Source organism: Callospermophilus lateralis, chromosome 13 (assembly GCF_048772815.1).
Source record: "Callospermophilus lateralis isolate mCalLat2 chromosome 13, mCalLat2.hap1, whole genome shotgun sequence".
Lineage (NCBI taxonomy): Eukaryota > Metazoa > Chordata > Mammalia > Rodentia > Sciuridae > Callospermophilus > Callospermophilus lateralis.
The window spans coordinates 85,969,870-85,989,401 of NC_135317.1; positions in this window are offsets into that span (position 1 = coordinate 85,969,870).

Consider the following 19,532-nt stretch of genomic DNA (forward strand, 5'->3'; position numbering starts at 1 on the left):
TGTCACTCCAAAGCATTTTTTGTCCCACCCTACCTCTCCTCCAATCCACTGTCTTTTTCCACATTGGTTTTCCTTTAGGTCTCCAAATAAAGTGCTCTCTTCCAGCAGACATTTGCAACATGCCTGAAATCTTCACCCTCTCTTACTTCCTTGCCTGGTTTACGCCTACTTAAAGTAAAGAAAACCATTCCTTTATTGAATTTTATGTATTTAATTTGCACAGCATAATGTTTTGATATCTATATAATGTAGTGAAAATAACATATTCATCTCTCATAATTACTTTTTCTGATCATGTGGCAAGAGAACCCCAAATCAAATCTCTTGGCCAATTTCCAGTATATGATACAATATTATTAACTAGTCATCATACTGTCTATTTGACTTTTCAGAGAAAACATTTTTGAAGAATTGGGTCATCTGCATTCATCCATTCTACACTCCGGGACACCTGCTTCTTTTTAGTACTCAGCAATTTGTCATTATGTCACCAAATCATAGGTTTCAGATGAGTGGGGTTAAGTTAGTCTGTTTAAAGCAATCCCCAAATAACTTGTAACAACTAACAAATATTCAGTAAATGTTCGTTAATCAGCACAATCTGAAATGAGTTTCATTACAATGAAAGAAATCTCCTCCTCTTTAAGGCCAAAGCAGCAGAGCTTCCTAGCTCTATCTCTGAAATATTGCTTATTAACTTCATGGAACTAAATAGATGATCCATTTCTGGTGTTTGAATGTGTAGCTTCTCAATAATATTTTTCAGTGTTGATATACAAACTTGAAATTGGAAAAATAGGAGCAGATATAAATCTAAGGTCCCACTCAGTAAATCACTTGCTCCCATAGGACTCTCAGACCTTGATTGCTTTCTGTAGTTGAAGGAATAAGTTCAGTTGCAGTCAGGATTGAAATGACCCAAAATATTTTATGCATTTGTTGTTTTTTCCTGTAGGTTAAAGCTGCCTGGGTAAATTAACAATTTCCTCTGAGTCAAAAAGAAGGGAATTGGTTATATATTTTTAATATTATTTTTGTTTGTTTTAAAGCAGAGTGCCCTATGTTTTCAATCTGCTTTAAGATTTATATGAGACTTTGGGTCTATTAATTCTAGATTACTATTACTCTGTGAGCTTTCTTATGAGCTCCAGCCTAGAGATTTTCTGTTTCCTATAAATGGAGCATGACATGATGATAGAAGTTTTAGAAACTCAAATCATGTACACCACTGTTTAAACATGTTTTGCATACTTATTCACTTATTCAACAAATATTTACAAATAGAATCTCTGCATTCTGTCCACTGTGCTATGTACCGGGGATAGAATTTTTTTTTTTTTCAAGTCCTTAAACTGACAGGGTTACATGGCAACCTCTTTTAACAGTTATAATCCTGCATGAAAATCACTCTGCTAGCATTGTACCAACCATTATTAAATTGGGCCATCTCCACATGCACAAATCTCTAACAAATTATTAGATAATAGTATCCAATTTTACATTAAAAAATAATAGCCATGATCAGAAGGGCTGCACTTAAAATGTTATGATATTTGGACTATATTATTATTCACTGAAAACAATGCAAAAAGAGATTTAATATGATTATCTGAAGATATAAGAAATAACAAATATATTATAGAAAAGTGTATTTATAAGATGAAGAGTGCATTCTTTAAAAATATTAAATATTTTAAAAAAACAATATTTTTTAAATCTGAACAAATTATCTCTGGTTACATACAGAAAGAACTAGTAATAATAGATGAGAAAAAGGGAACAGTGTGATAGGTGGCAAGGGAATAGTGGTAACTGATAACAATTGTATATCTTCTAGAACTTGTAAATTTTGATGAATGCCTGTTTATCTATTGAGAAACAAATAAGTTAAATTAATGTAGAGAAGGAAAGTTTATGAATAATTTATTTTAACCTTTTTCTACTGGTCAGACAATACATATTGATAATATATTTTCATTGGATTTTAGCACTTTGTCCGATATTGGCAGAGAATTGGGAACAGTTTTGTACCCTGAAAAAAGCATCAAGGCATAGGAGCTGGTGGAATCCTTGGTAAATAATTTGAGTCTTAGATATCAGCAATATTTACTAAAGTCATTTAACTCCTAAGGTTATTTTTTGTTGTTTTTTAACTCTCTAAAATGTAGATAAGTCCTGATTTTAGAATTATCATTAAAATCACTGATAGAAATTTATATAAAGCATGTTGCAAGGTTAAACATATGTTAGTTGACGATTGTGGCTAAATAAAATAGCTTTTATTTTACTGACTATAGTAACAAGACATTATTGTGGCAGTTTGATCAAGTATAACAAATCAAAATAATTAAGAAAAAAACTATAAAATATTGATACCTATCTACTCTGCACCCAAGTGTTTATTATTTACCTTGTAAGTATAAAAACAAATTATATTTTTTAGATTTAATTCTATTATTTATTTTTATCAGTAACTAACACAGTAAAATAAACATACTGAGCAAATTCCTATCACTTATTTTTCATATACAACTATATATGTGTGTGTGTGTGTATATATATATGTAATTTTTTGCCTTGTATTGAAGAAAAATTTGGGCCTTTGGCTGTTTTGCAAGGAAACTGATTATGTAGCTAAAATTGTACTTCAAACACATATTATAGATATATGCAACAATGAATTTATCCAAAATTCTTACTTTTTTTGCTCTCAATGAAAATCCAATTTCCATTTTAATGACATTTCCTGAAATTACCATGCACATATATATTTTAGTACTAAAGCCTATGTCAGTACTATTCTGTTGATAATAAAAGTATTTTTATTCATTCTATATCAATTCTTTATATATAGAGATGACACTATTAACCACCCATCAGTTGGGCAAGGAGGTTTAGTTGTTTGTCCCTAACAGTGAAAGTTTTACCCTGGGCAATTTTAATTCAGAGAGCCAATTCTTGTGTTACAAAGCATGCTTTTGTAGGCTATAAATGTTTGTAAGTCTATGAATAGAGAAAATGATCATGCTGCTTGCGATTTAGACAGGGCTTAATATCAGAACAAAGAATACTTTAAGAAGATAATGAGACCGTTTATAACAGCTCCATTAAGTAGAACTTTAATTGAGAATAAATCTATTGTTGCTTTATCAAAATCAATAATATTTTAAGCTACACAGAAAAGAAAAATAAGTAAATGAATGGATACAAAATAATAACTCCTGATATTGAAACTAATTGCTTGTTATTTTGGATTTTTTTAAATTGCTTCACATAACATATATAAGATATATAAATAGTTTTGGTAGCTCTTTTTAGTTTTTGCTAATTTATGAAACTCTGCAATCTTGGAATAAGGGTTAATAACATTTATTAAACAACAAAGAAAGTTTTAATTTATCATTTTTTTTCTGCATAAGAAATAAAATTTATTTAGACAGTCACCTAGGAGAAAATTGAATCTTACTAATTAGAGGAAGTATGAATTAGAAAAATTATAGCTATCTTAGGACAGAGAATATAGAAGGATCTATATAACTATAAAGCTATTAAACTAAATATAACTTTTTAAGATAAATAAATTTTATTTATGTAGAAAGTTATTTAACATACTATCATGATAAGGAATAATATTCCAGGCATTGCCATTGGTAGAAACAAACAAAAAGCAAGTAAGGATTAAATTTCAAATAGAATTATATCTTGGTAGAGCAATTTTAGATATCTTTAGAGTCCAATTGCAAATACAGATTTACTTCAAATAATTCAAGGGAACACATAATTATATATGAGAAATTTTAGCATTATTTGAAAACAAAACAAAATATTTGAAATAAATATGTACCTTTTATCGAACAGTAAACATGTAAGTATATCCAATAATTGCAAAAATTCTTTTTTTTCTTTTCTTTTTTTAAATAAGGATTGAACCCAGGGACTCTTAACCACTGAGCCACACATTTTTTTATTTTTATTTAAATACAAGTTCTCACTGAGTTGCTCAGGGCCTTGCTAAATTGCTCAGGTTGGCTTTGAACTCAGGATCCTCCTGCCTCAGCCTCCTGAACTACTGGATTATAAGTGTATGTCAGTGCACCTGGTGCAAAATTTCTTAACAAGTTCAAATTAAAATTCTTAACAAAGTTTAATAAACAGGCAAATAGAATAAATAAACTTAATTTCCTAGAATTAAGATTCAGAAAATTAAATTTCAATTTTTTTTTTTTTTTAGGTTTAGATGGACACTTTATTTATTTTTATGTGGTGCTGAGGATCAAACTAGTACCTCACCTGTGCTAAGGGAGTGCCCTACCACTAAGCCACAACCCCAGGCCCTTAAATTTCAATTATTAATTTGAAAATTTTATTCAGACATCTATTATATTGTCAGCATTCTTTTTGAAAGTGTGGTTATTTGAAAAAGTGGGAAAAATCTCCTGCTTAGAGCTTTACTTCTGTTATGTCCCCAAAAAGCAAATAAATAATATCATAGCAAGATCTGAACAATTCATATAGAAGAAAGAAAGAAAAAGAAAATGTGTATATATTTTTCTTAGATGTTTTGAAAATCAATTTCTCCTTATTATAATCAATCCAGCTACATGGAGACTTTGAAAAGTTAGTATATTTTATTGGTAATATTGTTTGACCACAAATATTAATAAAATATTCTTAAGTAAAATAGACATTTTATACTTAGTATCTCCTGGCATTTAATCTTTAAATTATCAGACTATTTCCTGAATTATTGATGTTTAAGATTACCAAATAGAAAAAAATTACAAATATTTTTTATTTACTTTAGAAAAATGTAAGTAATGTATGCCTAACATAACATGATTGGGTTTGAAGTGTACAGTTCAGTGGCACAATGGGTATGTTCAGGAAGTTTTACAACCTTTGTTACCATCTCCAGAACTTTCTTGTCTTCTCAACTGGAAACTCTGAACCCATTAAATGATATATCCTCATTTCTCCTTTTTTCCATTCATTTACTTTCTGTCTCTATGATTCATCTATTTTAAGTACCTCATGTAAGTACTGTCGTATAATATTTTTTATAACTAGTTTTTTCACTTAGTATGATGCCTTTAAGATTCATTTATGTTGTAGCCTGTATCAGGATGATCTTAATTTTAAGGCTGGATAGTATTTCATTTCACATCTAGATCTTTATCTACATGAAAATTGATATATGCTGATCTACATATCTACATCTAGAGGCAGACAACACATTTTGTTTGCATATATCTATCAGTGGACACTTGGGTTGTTTTCACCATTTGGCTAACGTGAACAATACCGGTATGTCAATAGGTAAAATTCTTAACAAGGTTTAATAAATAAATAAATACATAGACCAGTATATGTTCATGTTCCTGTTTTCAGTTCCTTTTGTTATATAACCAAAGTGGAATTGATGGATCACATGGAAATTCTGTTTAATTTTTTGAGAAACTGCCGCAACATTTTCTATAGTAACTGTACTTCTAACATTCATACTAGAAACTCACAAGGGTCCAATTTTTCCACATATTTACCAATGTTTATTATTTTTGTTGTTTTTTACATATGGGTGTCTTGCTTTATTTTTTTAGAGTACCAATTCTAATGAAGTGCTATGCTATTGTGGTTTTGATTTGAATTTCCCCAGTCATTACTGATATCCCATATGTATTTAATGGTCATTTTTATAGCTGCTTTGAATAATTCTATTCAAGTTCTTTGCTCATTTTCCTCAGTTTTATTAAGATATCTTGATAAAAATTGTATTTATGCTTACAATGAAATATTGTTATGTATGTATACATTTGATATTATTATCAATGAAGCTGTTATCACACCACACATCAACCTCATATACTTATTCTTTTATGGCGAGAAAAATCTAAGATGTAATCTAACAGCAATCTTTAAGTATAGCATACAGTCATGTGCCACTTAACAAGGTTACATTTTCAGAAGTGCATGGCTAAGTGATTTGGTTATTATATAAACATGAAAGAATGTATTTACACAAATTAGTATTGTTATGGTAACACTGGGAAATAAAAGCTTGGGGACCTCTTTCTTATATGTGGTCTGCATTATCCCCATAAATTGACCCCAGTGTTGCTGTGTGGCATAAGATAGTACAATATTTTCAGTTTTAATCACTATTCTGAACATAAGATCTCCAGAGCCATATGCTAGATATCCAGAACCTATAAATATTTGCATTCAAACAGTACTTAAAACAGTGCTTTGGACACAGTGTTACTCAAGTAATCTTGATGATTATTTTTCTTAAGGCTCATTATTTCACTATCTGATGAAAGACTAGGCACAATTTGTACTGGCTGTGATATTGGCATGTGCATGCATGTGCTTAATTCATAGCAATAGATAACAGGGGTGGAAAGTTTATGTGCAATGTAAGCCATAAATTTTTTCTAAGTACTAAATATACTTGTCTCTAGTTTATGTTTCTAAATTTACAAAGACAATATTATTGAAAACACACATTATACAAGTAAATATTAGGATTCAAAATATGTACAGAAGTCAGGCATGATGACAAATGCGTATAATCACAACAACTTGGAAGGCTGAGGCAGTAGGATGAAAATTTGAGGCCAGTGTCAGCAACTTAGGGAGGCTCTAAGCATCTTAGTGAAACTTTGTTTTAAAATAAAAAATAAAAAGGGAGATAGTCATGGTGGCACATCCCTGTAATCCCAGCAGCTTGGGAGGCTGAGGCAAGAGGATCATGGGTTCAAAGCCAGTCTCAGCACAAAAATAAAAAATAAGAAGGGCTTGAAATGTGGGAAATGTGGCTCAGTGGTTAAGCACTCCTGGATTCAATCCCTGGTACTTAAAAAACCTCCAAATGCATAGAATATTTATTTATTACTTAGACTTAAGTGTTTTGAAAAGGTACATTATTGACAGAATTATTTTGTGAGGAGAGAAGGGATCTTTTGGAAAGACTGAAACTCCACTGTCAGAACTTACAATCACTAATAATACATATTTGAATAAATGTCTATATTGATTTTTAAGTCCATTAATTTTCTTTACTAATAATTACATGCATTTCAAGATGTCCTTTAAAGTAGTTGCTCTAAAATTGATAAGAAAATATCAAATGTTAATCACAAGTCAAGTTAGTATTTTACAGATTACCTCACGATTAATTAATTGAATCCTCTCTTAATATTAGAAGCAATTGTTTTTTCTGTCTTACTCTGTGTCAATTTTAACTGATTTTGCCCACTAGACTTTTTAATGGATTACAAAAGCATTCATGATAACTGATGAGGTCTTTACCTCTTTCATTTTGATTATTTTTTCAATTACATCTGAAGTTCTGAGTTCCCAAGAGCTCTAGCTCTTGTAGGAGACAAGACAACCCTTTTTAAAATTATTGTAAATGGAAGCACAAAGTTTTTCCTTTAGAAAAAACTTATTACACTGTTTAGAAACAATTGAACCTACTTAAATTGTCTTCAGTTATGTCAGATTAGATAGCCATTAATTTGTGCCCCAGAATTTATCAAAACATTAAAAAACACCATTGTATCTAGCGTCTGTCAGACTTATCAGGAAAGCATTTTATTCTTTCTTTCTTTCCACCTACTATGGTTAGAAAAAAACCTTAATTTACAAAAATAAGTATTATATTGTTCTGAATAGATAGCAACATCATATGGACATAAATTACTTAGTTTTCTAAAGAGCCACATAAACTACTACTGTTAATTTTTTCTTCACAATTGATCACCCATGAGTTCTATTTACTTCTATGTGCTTGAGAAATAGATTTTTTGAACTATAAAATGTAACCGCCTTTTTCTTCGGCATTAACAATTTTTACTTTAATCATGTCAGAATCAGATTCCTAATCTAGTAATTTTTATTAGCAGAGGTCTCATCTTTCTATCAAATTAATTTTATGGAAATAAACAGTCTTTGTTACATTTCTTTGGTAATAATTCTTAGTATGATATTCTAAAACATAATTCTCATAGTGGATTTAGTATTTTATTTTGCATATCAAAGCACTAAAGTCTAAATATACTAAAACAAAAGAAACATTTTTGTGTTGATTTATATCATATTCATATGGTAAATGATTGTCAAATTTTGAAATATCAAGAAATGTGACAAATGGCTCAAAGTAATATATTTTGGGAATTGTATTTGAAATATCAGACATTGAATTATGTCTTTTTTCTATTAAGTTGATTCTCCTATGCAGATTTTGTACGTATTTCAAAATACAAATTTCATGCTATATTTCTCATTTAACAATTTTACTATTATTAATTTTTCTTCAAATAAACACCTTGTGAAACATGAATAATGGCCCATTTTTTTTCATTAGATTTTATTTATCAACCATCATATTCTACTGTACTATAGGAAAACAATTTGTGTAATTTTCTTTTTTATATTATGGAGTTATAAGTATAATAAAATCTATTCATTTTAAAAGTAAAGTTTAATGAATTTTGATCAACATAAATATAAGTTTAGAAAATATAATTTATTAGGTGTTTATAAGTCTGGATATGGAATTGTGATAGCAGCAACTATTAGTCTGCTCTTTCATTCTTCATTGTTCTGGACTCCAGTGCTCAGGCCAGCAAAATTGGCATCTTTATATCTATTGAAAGGTTGGCTATCAAAGAAGCCTAAGTTAGTGCCTCACAGTCTATGAGACTCACTTGACATGATGCATTAAGCTCACTACAAATACCACCAACATACCTGAAAATTCTCCACAGCTGTTCTCTGCATTGCTTTGCTACTTATGACCTTAATTTGATGATGTAACATTGGGCCATTGGGCACTTAACAACCCATGAATAACCCTACACCATTTTCTCACAGAAACAATTCAGTCCCCAGTCTGTTTTTTATTCTCCAATGAATAATGAAGGACCAGCTAAGACTTCATCACTAAGTAGTAAAATCGCTGAAGGAGTCATTGTTGGCTTTTCTCAGAATGTGCAGCAACAAATAAATCTACATAAATCCATACACTTAGATAATTTATATCTCCAACTGATTTTATCATCAGTTGCTTGGATTGATGAAAAATAACTGGAATATTCTAGAAAATTTTGCCACATAGTTTTAACCAGTTTAGGTTTGAAACAATGATAAAACCCTGATGGAAATTCTGGAAAACACTTGTTTTGACACTGGACAGGTTTTCATTAGAAATTCTCTAATTCATAGATCTATGAATCAACCTTCTGGGAGAATTTCACATTCCTGCGCATTTCTGATATGAGTGACATAGAGGAGAATCTACTTGGGATATGTACAATTTTTATACCCTTATAATACTGGTACACATTTTGGATTACAACTTTTGGATTTCTAAGTCTGTCTCCTCAAGAGTTCCTGAGAGAAATGCTTAATATAGTTGATAGAATAAAATAGGGCTCAATCATTGTATCCTTAGCATCTTTTCAGACGAGAACTATTATTCCTAATAAGTTGAAAGTAAAATGATAGATTTTTTTTTTTTCAGCGTGTTACATAGCATCTACCAACATTCTGTAATCAAATTTCTGGTTACAGGCTGGGGAAAAAAATGCCTCATATATACATAAGCTTGACTCCAATTAAATGTATGAATGACATGAAAGATCATTTATGTGAACTGTAGCAAAAGAGTGACTGCTAAATAAAGGACCACTCTAGAAAATTCAAATTTTAAGACTCTAATTACAAATGTGGTGGAAGTTTTGTCACTATTTTGCATGAAATAGTAAAACAGCTTTCTGAAAGTTTCGCTAAAAAAATTAAAAATAAAGAGGTTTACATTTATGGTAAAATCTGAACTCATAAATAGCTAAAACTGTGTAGATGTCATTGAGTAAGAGCATAAAATGAAATATATATATATATATATATATAGATATATATATTTCATTTTATGCTCTATATCTATATATATACACAAAACTGAGCTGTAAAATGAAATATCATATTTTCATTTGAAAATTGTGGTGTCCAGATGTCTGTATTTCAGACCTAGATGTGTAAACCCAAGAAAACACTGGTGTGGTGTTTATAAAATAATTTATGTATAAGATATACTTTAATTCTAATGTATTTGCTGTTTGTAATTGCATATATGTTCCTCTGTGGTTTTTCATTATGATATTATTACCATTCAAGCAGCTAATTAACCTCTTATTATTAGGTGCTTTCTCCACAAAAATAGCCTCTGCTTTATATTTAAGTACCTTTTCCAAATCCCAAAGCCACAAAGCTTATAAGATGATAAGAGGAAATTGCTACCAGTGGGCAGGGATGCATATATCTGACATGGAGCAAACACATATATTTCATTAAGATATTATCATCTTAATTATTAAAAATAAATAAAAGGCAGCTAAATTAAAAGGTCACATTTATCATTGGATATCTTTCTTATATAAAAAATGCTAGAGGAAAAGAGTTACTTGGTATGTATCTAAAATCATTTATAGCCTATAAATTCATCATGAGTTCTAAAAATACATTTGACATAAAATATTTGATGTCATACAAAATAATAAAGCTTATTTATTTTACTTTAACCATTTATTCATGATACTAAAGTCAATTTTGCTCATTCTGAGAATCTAGTTACTTGAAATACAAATGAACACATACACACACTTGTGATAGGCCATTTTGATAATAATTCTGACTCAATAGAATAACTAAGTATGTCAGTAATTTAGTTGCCTATAACAGGTCTATATTAAAGGGAATGTTTGGATACAGGAAACACATAACTTTAAAACAGGCATCGCTATTTTTTCCATAAAGGACTCAATATTTCTTCACAAAATGAAAGTTACATGACTCGATTTTCATACTATTCAAAATTCATTTATCATAGAAAGACAGTTTTTATAAAGGACAGTTACATAATTAGATGTTTCATGTTCTCTTAAAGAACAGCCCTGATGACAGTGTGCAGAATTGTTTGTTAGGTCATGAATAAAATAATGAGAGTAGAAGGAAGCTCTAACTTCCTTAGGCAGTTGTTAGAGGGTGAGTTAGTGTTAGCACTAGGAAGACAGAAACAAAAAGCAAATAACTTAGTTGCAAAATATTTAGGAAACAAAACCATTTTGGTATTGTGTCAGGTAGGGAAGGTGAAAGACAGTGAAATACCTCAAATGCTTCTCAGGTGAGCTTGCACACCTGGATGGAATAGGGTGCCTTTTGCGAAAGCCCACTGAAAGAAAGACCATCTCACGGGAAAGCACAAGTTTCCTTGGTGAGTGGAATATAAAGAGACTATGGCTGTGTCTTACAGGTCCCAAGCATGATTTTCCCTTAGGAAACTTTTCAAAATTACTCATATATCTTCTGCTTTAGTTTTTTGCCTTCAGTAGATTCCAAGTGTCAATAATATTAAAAAGTCCACCAGTGAGTCTGCTGTTAGCCAAATTTGAGAATTGCTACCTAGGAACACTCATGGGTAGATAATTATATCTTATATCAATGTAAACTTCCACACAGGTTGTTTGTCGTTTAAAATCTGTAAAAAGTACTCATTAGAATCTTAAAACATGGAAAAAGTCAAGTATGAAAGACACAGTAATGATAACTCTAAAAATAACTACAAATATTTAGATGAATTATTAATATGATAATTTTTGTCATTGGGGTGTTTTTATATTAGTTTTTCAAACTATTTTTCTCCATTGGTAGTGTTGAATATCATGAATTATTTTTCAAGAGTATTTGAGCAAACAAGATGTCTTTTTGTTCTGGCATTAATATTTTCTCTTTTAACTTCCAAATCTTCTTTTCCTATGTTTTGTTTTGCCTCCTCTTATTCTTATTTTTTTCATTCGTGTTTGAATTATTTTAAAACATATCTTATAGCAATATCATTTTTATATTGTTATTCGGAAATTCATTAATTTTTTTCATAAAAGAATTTTACATAAGGCGTTGCTTTTGGAAATACTTAACTGGGTTCAGATTGATTTTTGTCATGTATTCTGTATTAAAAGAATGCCAGCCAGGTACAGTGGCCCATGCCTGTGATGCCAGTGGCTCAGAAGGCTGAGGCAGGCGGATCATAAGTTCAGAGTCAGCCTCAGTAACCTAGTAAGACCTTAAGCAACTTAGTGAGACCCTGTGGCTCACTGGTTAAGTACCACTGGTTTCAATGGCCAGTACCAAGAAAAGAACAACAACAAAAAAGCATGCCATAGTATTTTTGTACTAATCATAGTTTAAGAATTGTGTCTACGTATAATGAAATGAACTTAATGCTGTTCATGCTTGAGATATAATAATGTGTCTTTCTCTTTTTATTTGCAGCTGAAGATTGAACTTATGGGCACTCTACCACTGAGCTACATTCCCTGACATTTTCTTTTTTTATTTTGAGACAGGATCTCATTAAATTGCCAATGTTGATCACGAACTTGGAATCCTCCTGCCTCATCTTCCCAAGTAACTGGGATTATAGGTGTGTGTAACCATTCACAGCTACAATGATATCTCTTGCTGGCACAGTTAAATAAAATACTTCACTTTGTTATATCCAAAAGATTGTTAATTATTTAATTAACTACTGAGTTACTAATAGATCAGTAGAAACTGTAAAACATCTATTAGATAAAAGTCAATAGTTATGTTAAGGAATGAATATTTATGAGATTGTACTTTTTATGATGCAGGTTAGTGTAAATATGTGATCATGTGTATAGCACTACAGATATCTGTAATTATAATAAATATGTATTGTGTATATTACATATATTTTCTTAGAACATTATAAATATATATATGTATATGCAATATGTATATATTATAATTAGAAAAAACATTGTTGATAACTCTGTTCATTGGACATAAGATATATGGATCTCTTTTATATGGTAGCTAGTAAAAAATGGTGAGGGTAGATATAAGAGGCCAAGACATTGTCACTTTGCCATTATATTAAGCAGTGTGTTGTGACAAAGGAGGATGTAAATATACTCTCAATAAGAATTGGATGCAAGACTAACTTACCAACATAGCTTTATACTAATATAACATGGTATTATCAATACAAACTTCAAAAATAATCATTCTTACATTTTCCACTTTAAAATGACCCAAATTTGGCAAAAATCATATACTTATTTGAAAAAAACTGAGTTTTTTTCAGTGTACATGCATAATAATTTATCTTTTTAATGAACTACAAATAATATAATACTGATATTATCAATATTTCATTCCAACAATTCATTTCTGAAAGGTCTGGGTAATTTTTTTTTTCATGATTCTCATTAGTACACATGATGCAGAATCATTGGCAATGCACATTCTTCATCGTGAAATGAAAAATAAAATCAAATAAAACTTCAGTGTTAACTTTAAAACCCATCTTTTAAAAATAAGCATTCCACTGTCCTTCATAAGGTACCAAACAAAACAGTCTCAGGAGCATCACCATAAATGTGACTTTGAAGAAGCTAAAGTCATAAATCACTAACATTTATGGGCCTAAAAAAAAACAGAAACTAGGATTTGAGAAGGTTAGAAGCTGTTGTGTGACAATTTTTTCTGATGTTCCCTCAGTCTATAATGAAGTATATTGGAGATGGAAGTAAGAAATCTATTGCTCAATATCCCCTCAAGTAGGAACAACAACAACAAAAAATCTGTCATATGAAAATGTACTTATTGTGCTGCATTCAAATAGTTTGATTGTAGCCATCCCTGCTGCCACCATATCCACCACTACCATGACTGCCACCAAAACCACCGCGACCACTGAAGTTCCCTCCACGATCGAAATTGTCATTTCCACCAAAACCACCTCCACCTCCACGACCACCACCAAAGTTTGCAGAACCACTTCGATCTCTTTGGCTAGATGAGGCACTAGCCATCTCTTGCTTTGACAGGGCTTTCCTCACTTCACCGTTGTGGCTATTCACAGTATGGTATTTCTGAACAACAATCTTGTCCACAGAGTCACAGTCATCAAAAGTTACAAAAGCAAAACCCCTTTTCTTTCCACTGCCTCTGTCAGTCATGATTTAAATAACTTCAATTTTCCCATATTGTTCAAAATAATCTCGTAGGTGATGTTCTTCAGTGTGTTCTTTAATGCCACCAACAAAGATTGGTGGAAGCTACAATGATTTTGGCAGTTACAACAATCAGTCATCAAATTTTGGACCCATGAAGGGTGGAAACTTTGGAGGAAGAAGCTCTGGACCTTATGGTGGTAGAGGCTAATATTTTGCCAAACCACGAAACCAAGGTGGCTATGGCGGTTCCAGCAGCAGCAGTAGCTATGGCAGTGGCAGAAGGTTTTAATACTGCCAGGAAACAAAGTTTAGCAGGAGATGAGAGCCATAGAAGTGACAGGGAAGCTACAGGTTACAACACATTTGTGAACTCAGCCAAGCACAGTGGTGGTAGGGCCTAGCTGCTCCAAAGGAGAAATGGTTTAGATAATACTCATGTGTATGGGCATAAGGACTGTATTTGTGACTAATTGTATAACAGGTTATTTTAGTTTCTGTTCTGTGTAAAGTGTAAAGCATTCCAACAAAAGGTTTTAATGTAGACTAGATCTTTTGTACCCATGCTGTTGATTGCTAAATATAATAGTCTGATCATGACCCTGAATAAATGTGTCTTTAAAAAAAACAAAAACAAATAGTTTAATTTAACACAATTGTATGATAGAAAGGATATAGAGCTTTCTTAACATTACACACAGATGATGATTGATTATTTAAAACTCTTATTTCTTTTCTCTATTCATTTGATTTTGCACAATGCCTATGTCTATCTACTAGTTTTTCTGATTCAGCATTTCTCCAAAAAGGCCAATGAAGATTCATGAATGTCTAGGAAAGTATGTAACATCAGTCCTAGGAATCCTGTGAAAGCAATTCTGAATTGCTTAGAGCCTTGCTTATATACATGATCACTATTTATATGATGTTACAGTAAAATGTAGTGTATTGGATGGCTCTCATTAAATTGATATTTAATCACTATTTTGTCATTGAAAACAAACTTGTTTTTAAAAATCCTGAATTTCTATGATACAATAAAGTTAAAAAATTCCTTAGAATAAATGTCTATTTAAGATCTTAACCTGTTTTTAATCAGAATATGGAGCATTTACTGTTGAGTTATAGGAGTTTCTTTCATATTTTGAAATTAACCTCTTATTTGATATATATTTGCATATATTTTTGTACATTTTCAGATTGCCATTTTACTCTTTTGATTGTTCTTTTTCCCTGCAGAACTTTTTAGTTTGACATAGTTCTGTTTGTCTATTTATAGTTTTGTTTTACATGCTTTTAGTGTTATATCAATATATTCATTGTCAAGAGCAACATCCTGATGGTTTTTCTCTCATTTTCTTATAAAAATTTCAGGTCTTACATTTAAGTCTTTAATCCATTTTGAATTGATTTTTGAGCAACATGTAAAATATGGGACCAATTTTATTCTTTTGCATGTGGATTTTCAGGTTTTCCAACTCCAAAGAAGATAAACAAATCTCCAACAGATGTACAAAATGATACCCTATGTTATTAGTCATCAAGGAAATGCAAATCATAAACATGAGTGGATTATCATTCCACATCTCTCAGGAAGGCTCTTGTCCAAGAGTTAAAGGACAGCAAATCCTGGGCAGGAAGTGAATAAATGAGAACCCTGTATACTGCTTATGGGAAAGCAAAATTGCAGGGCTGTTATGGAAAAGAGTATGAAGTTTCTACAAAATATTAAAAGTAAGATTAACATGTGATTCAGCAATTCTACATCTGGGTATTTATACAAAATAATTGAAAGCAGATCGTGAAGAAATAGAAACACTCATTCATTGTATCACTATTCAAAATAGTCAAAGTGTTGAAACAATCTAAATATTGGTTGACAGATAACTGAATAGAAAAAATGGTATATACATACAATGGAATATTTTATCATTTCTTATTGATTCATTATAATTATATATAATATTTTTATTCATTATGCCATATATGTACATAAACATAATATTTTTTACCTTAAAAATAAAGCAACCCTGTGGGTGGCATATACCTCTAATCCCAGAAACTTGGGAGGCTGAGGCACGAGGATCTCAAGTTCAAAACCAGTCTCAGCAATGGAAAGGCATTAAGCAACTCAGTGAGACCCTGTTTTCTAATAAAATACAAAATAGGGCTGGGGATGTGGTTCAGTGGTTGAGTGTCCCTGAGTTCAATCCCTGGACCAAAATAAATAAGTAAAGCAATCCTAAAATATGTGAAAAATATTGAGAAAATATGATAAGTAAAATACATCAGTGAAGAAGGACGAGAATTGCTTATTGAGGTATTTATAATAGCTAAACTCGTAGAAGTAAAGAGTAGAAAGCTGGCTGCCCAGAGCAGGAGAAAGTTGCTAATCAACACATACAAAGTTAAATAATTCAAGAAGAACATATTCTCCAGTTCTGCTGTACAACATAGTGTCAATAGTTATTGAGACTGTATTGCACACATGAAAGTGTGTTAAAAGAATCTATCTAGATCTAAGTTTTCTAACCACAAGAAGATAATGCCTGTTTGTTTTTTTTAGATAAAGGAAAAAAAAGTTTATTGCTTTGCTAGCAAAGGAGAAACACAGGATTTCTATCCCAGAAGCTGTGATTCTGCCCATCAGCAGGAACCGAGGACTTTTAAAGAGGTAATTCAAAGACAACATTCCACGTGTTCTCTGTTGGAGTTGTAATTCACTTGTTAATTTGGGAGTTAGACATTTGTGAGATTTTCTGGTACCATACCCAAAGCTTAATAATACATTTTTTATAAAGCTATAAAGCATTTTATCAGTTTTTACATAAGAGCATTGTTTGAACTTTATTCTACTTTTATGCTGATATTTACCTGGTGTTATTTAGAATTTTCTCTCTTTCTTTCCCCCTCTCTGATGCTAGATATATCTAGCAATATTCTTTAGGAAAAACTATGTACCCAGAATAAAACTTTTCTCCATATCACTCAAACAAGGCTAATCACAAAACAATTTAATCAATACCAATATGAGCGATAATACTATATAAACACATAAAACACATATACATATACAAATATATGGAAATATTTAGCTTTATCCCATTTGTGTGATTTTTTTTCAAAAATTACTATCACATAAAAGACCATTTCATAAAATTAGAAAGCCTCTGTTGATATCTCTAATTTCAATTAGTTTCATTAATATGAGAATTATCTGTTCTTAAAGGTTATGAAGGACTCTTCCATCTTACCTTACAGTTGGAAACAGAAGGAGTACGTGTAGTTCTGCAATCTGTTCTCTCCCCTTATCAGGGACAACCAGGGAAAGTAAGAAAGATGATCCAGTTGAATCCTTATAGATGCTAATGATATATCTTCTGGAAAACACATACACATTTAATTAACTAGTGGAGAGTTCTTATCTGGCCTTTCTAGTTTAGATTATGTTAAACCAACTCAGAATCTATTAATTCATGGGTCATGAGCCCCTGAAATTTTCAGGTGAGCAATATAATTTTTGAAATAAAACAGGTACTATTTCAGAAGTGAGTTAGCACCTGCCTGTGTGAGGACTGCATGCCACATTTTGGGACTTCATTAGTTAAATCTGAGCCAGAGGCTATTAAATACTGTAAGAAAGAATCTCAGAGAAAGCACTGATGTTCTAAACTCCCTGATTTTCCCATGCCTTGCAGTTATTTAAATGTATGTACAATATTACCAGAATGCTTGAAATTGTTAAGATTTATGATCCTGGTCTGACTTACTGATATGGCACTTTGTGTTACTTTACCAGCATGGGTGAAAATTTTTGATATAGATCAAGCTTTCAGACATGTGCAAGAATGGTATAAGGAACTAAAGAGCTCCTATGGATTCTCTGGCCAGAACTGTATGCATTTTCCTTATTCTCTCTCTTTATGTATACATATGTGTATAAATCTTTTAAGAGTGTGTTAGAGATAGCATGCCCCTAAATAATTTACTATGTAATTTCTACATTTAAGGAAAATGTTTTCTATATTATAATCTTATTATGAAAATCAAAAGTTTTATAATTAGCACAATACTAGCATTTAATTCAGTAGTTCTCAAATGTAGTCCTAGCTATAGGGAATCCGGGATACCTTTGGGGGGTTGATAAAATCAAATCCATATTAACAATATAACAGAAACAATAGGCAACATTGATCTTTTCCATTATGTGATGTTTAATTTAATGGCACAAAAACTATGGTGGGTGAAACTGTTGATACCTTATTCTTGAATCAAGGAGCTCAAAACTGTAAGAATAATCAATGTGTTCTCCATTCTTGAAAATTAGAAAGAAATAAAATGAATCCATTTTTACTTAAGGATATCCTCAATGAACTAATAAAATGGCTAAATTAAATGTCAACCCTAGTGTATATGCTTCATTTTAATATCCTGTGTAATAAAATAAGGAAAATGTACAAACTATTATGTTGAATATAGAAATATGATTACTATATAGAGAAAAAGAACTTCTGCATTAAAAAATGAGTGGAAATAGCCATCTTCTAAAGGAATTCCAGTTTTATTCTGAAGAATCCATGATGACCAAAGTGTACTAAGTATGACCTTACATTTGGTAGATATTTTCTTAAATATTACTGAAGCAAGACTGTCACATCAGAGAAACAATATGTTGATGTGTGTTTTCATTGATAAAATTAAAGTTTAGAGATGAAGTTAGAATTTTTGAAACATGTATCTACCATGGTGGTTTACAAAGCCTAAAGACTTTTCAGAAGAGAAAAGTGCTGATGTTAATATTGAATAAGGACGTTGTGTCTATATATGGAACACCAGAAAAATTTGACTAACTGTTCCAATTTTATGTAACTATTGAAGTGTTAGAGGTCGGTTTTACATTTTGCTCTTTCTATTTGTCCATGCTTAAAAAAAATCTATATCTCCTATTTACCTTCTTTATTTTAAGTGAATGTTTTTATTATTCTACTTCCTCTATTGACTACTTTGCATCTTATTTTCCCTAGCAGATGTTAGGGTCTGTGACTTAATTTATGCTATTCTACTTTATTTTCTTAAATCAATTTGAAACGGCAGTATGTATAAACATGGCTGTATAACCAATGTGATCCTGCAATTTATACACGAGAGAATAATAAGAATTCATACCCCATTTGAGTCAAATGTATGATATATGATATGTCAAGATCAATGTAATGTTTTGAGCAACTAATAAATTTCTGATGTTTAAAAAAAATCAATTGAAACAAGTATTTTTGCAAAAGTATATTTATTTTTATGCTCTGATACTTGGTGTTATTTATGACATATATGTTGTATCTGTCTATATATACTATATATAAAATATATATTACAAATACTAAGTTTTCAGAGTGTGTAATACTGATTTAAGTATAATATTAAGTAGCTAGGATAAAAATTCAAATTATAAAATAAAAGAATCAATTTACCCAAGAGAAGAAATATTTAGATGCT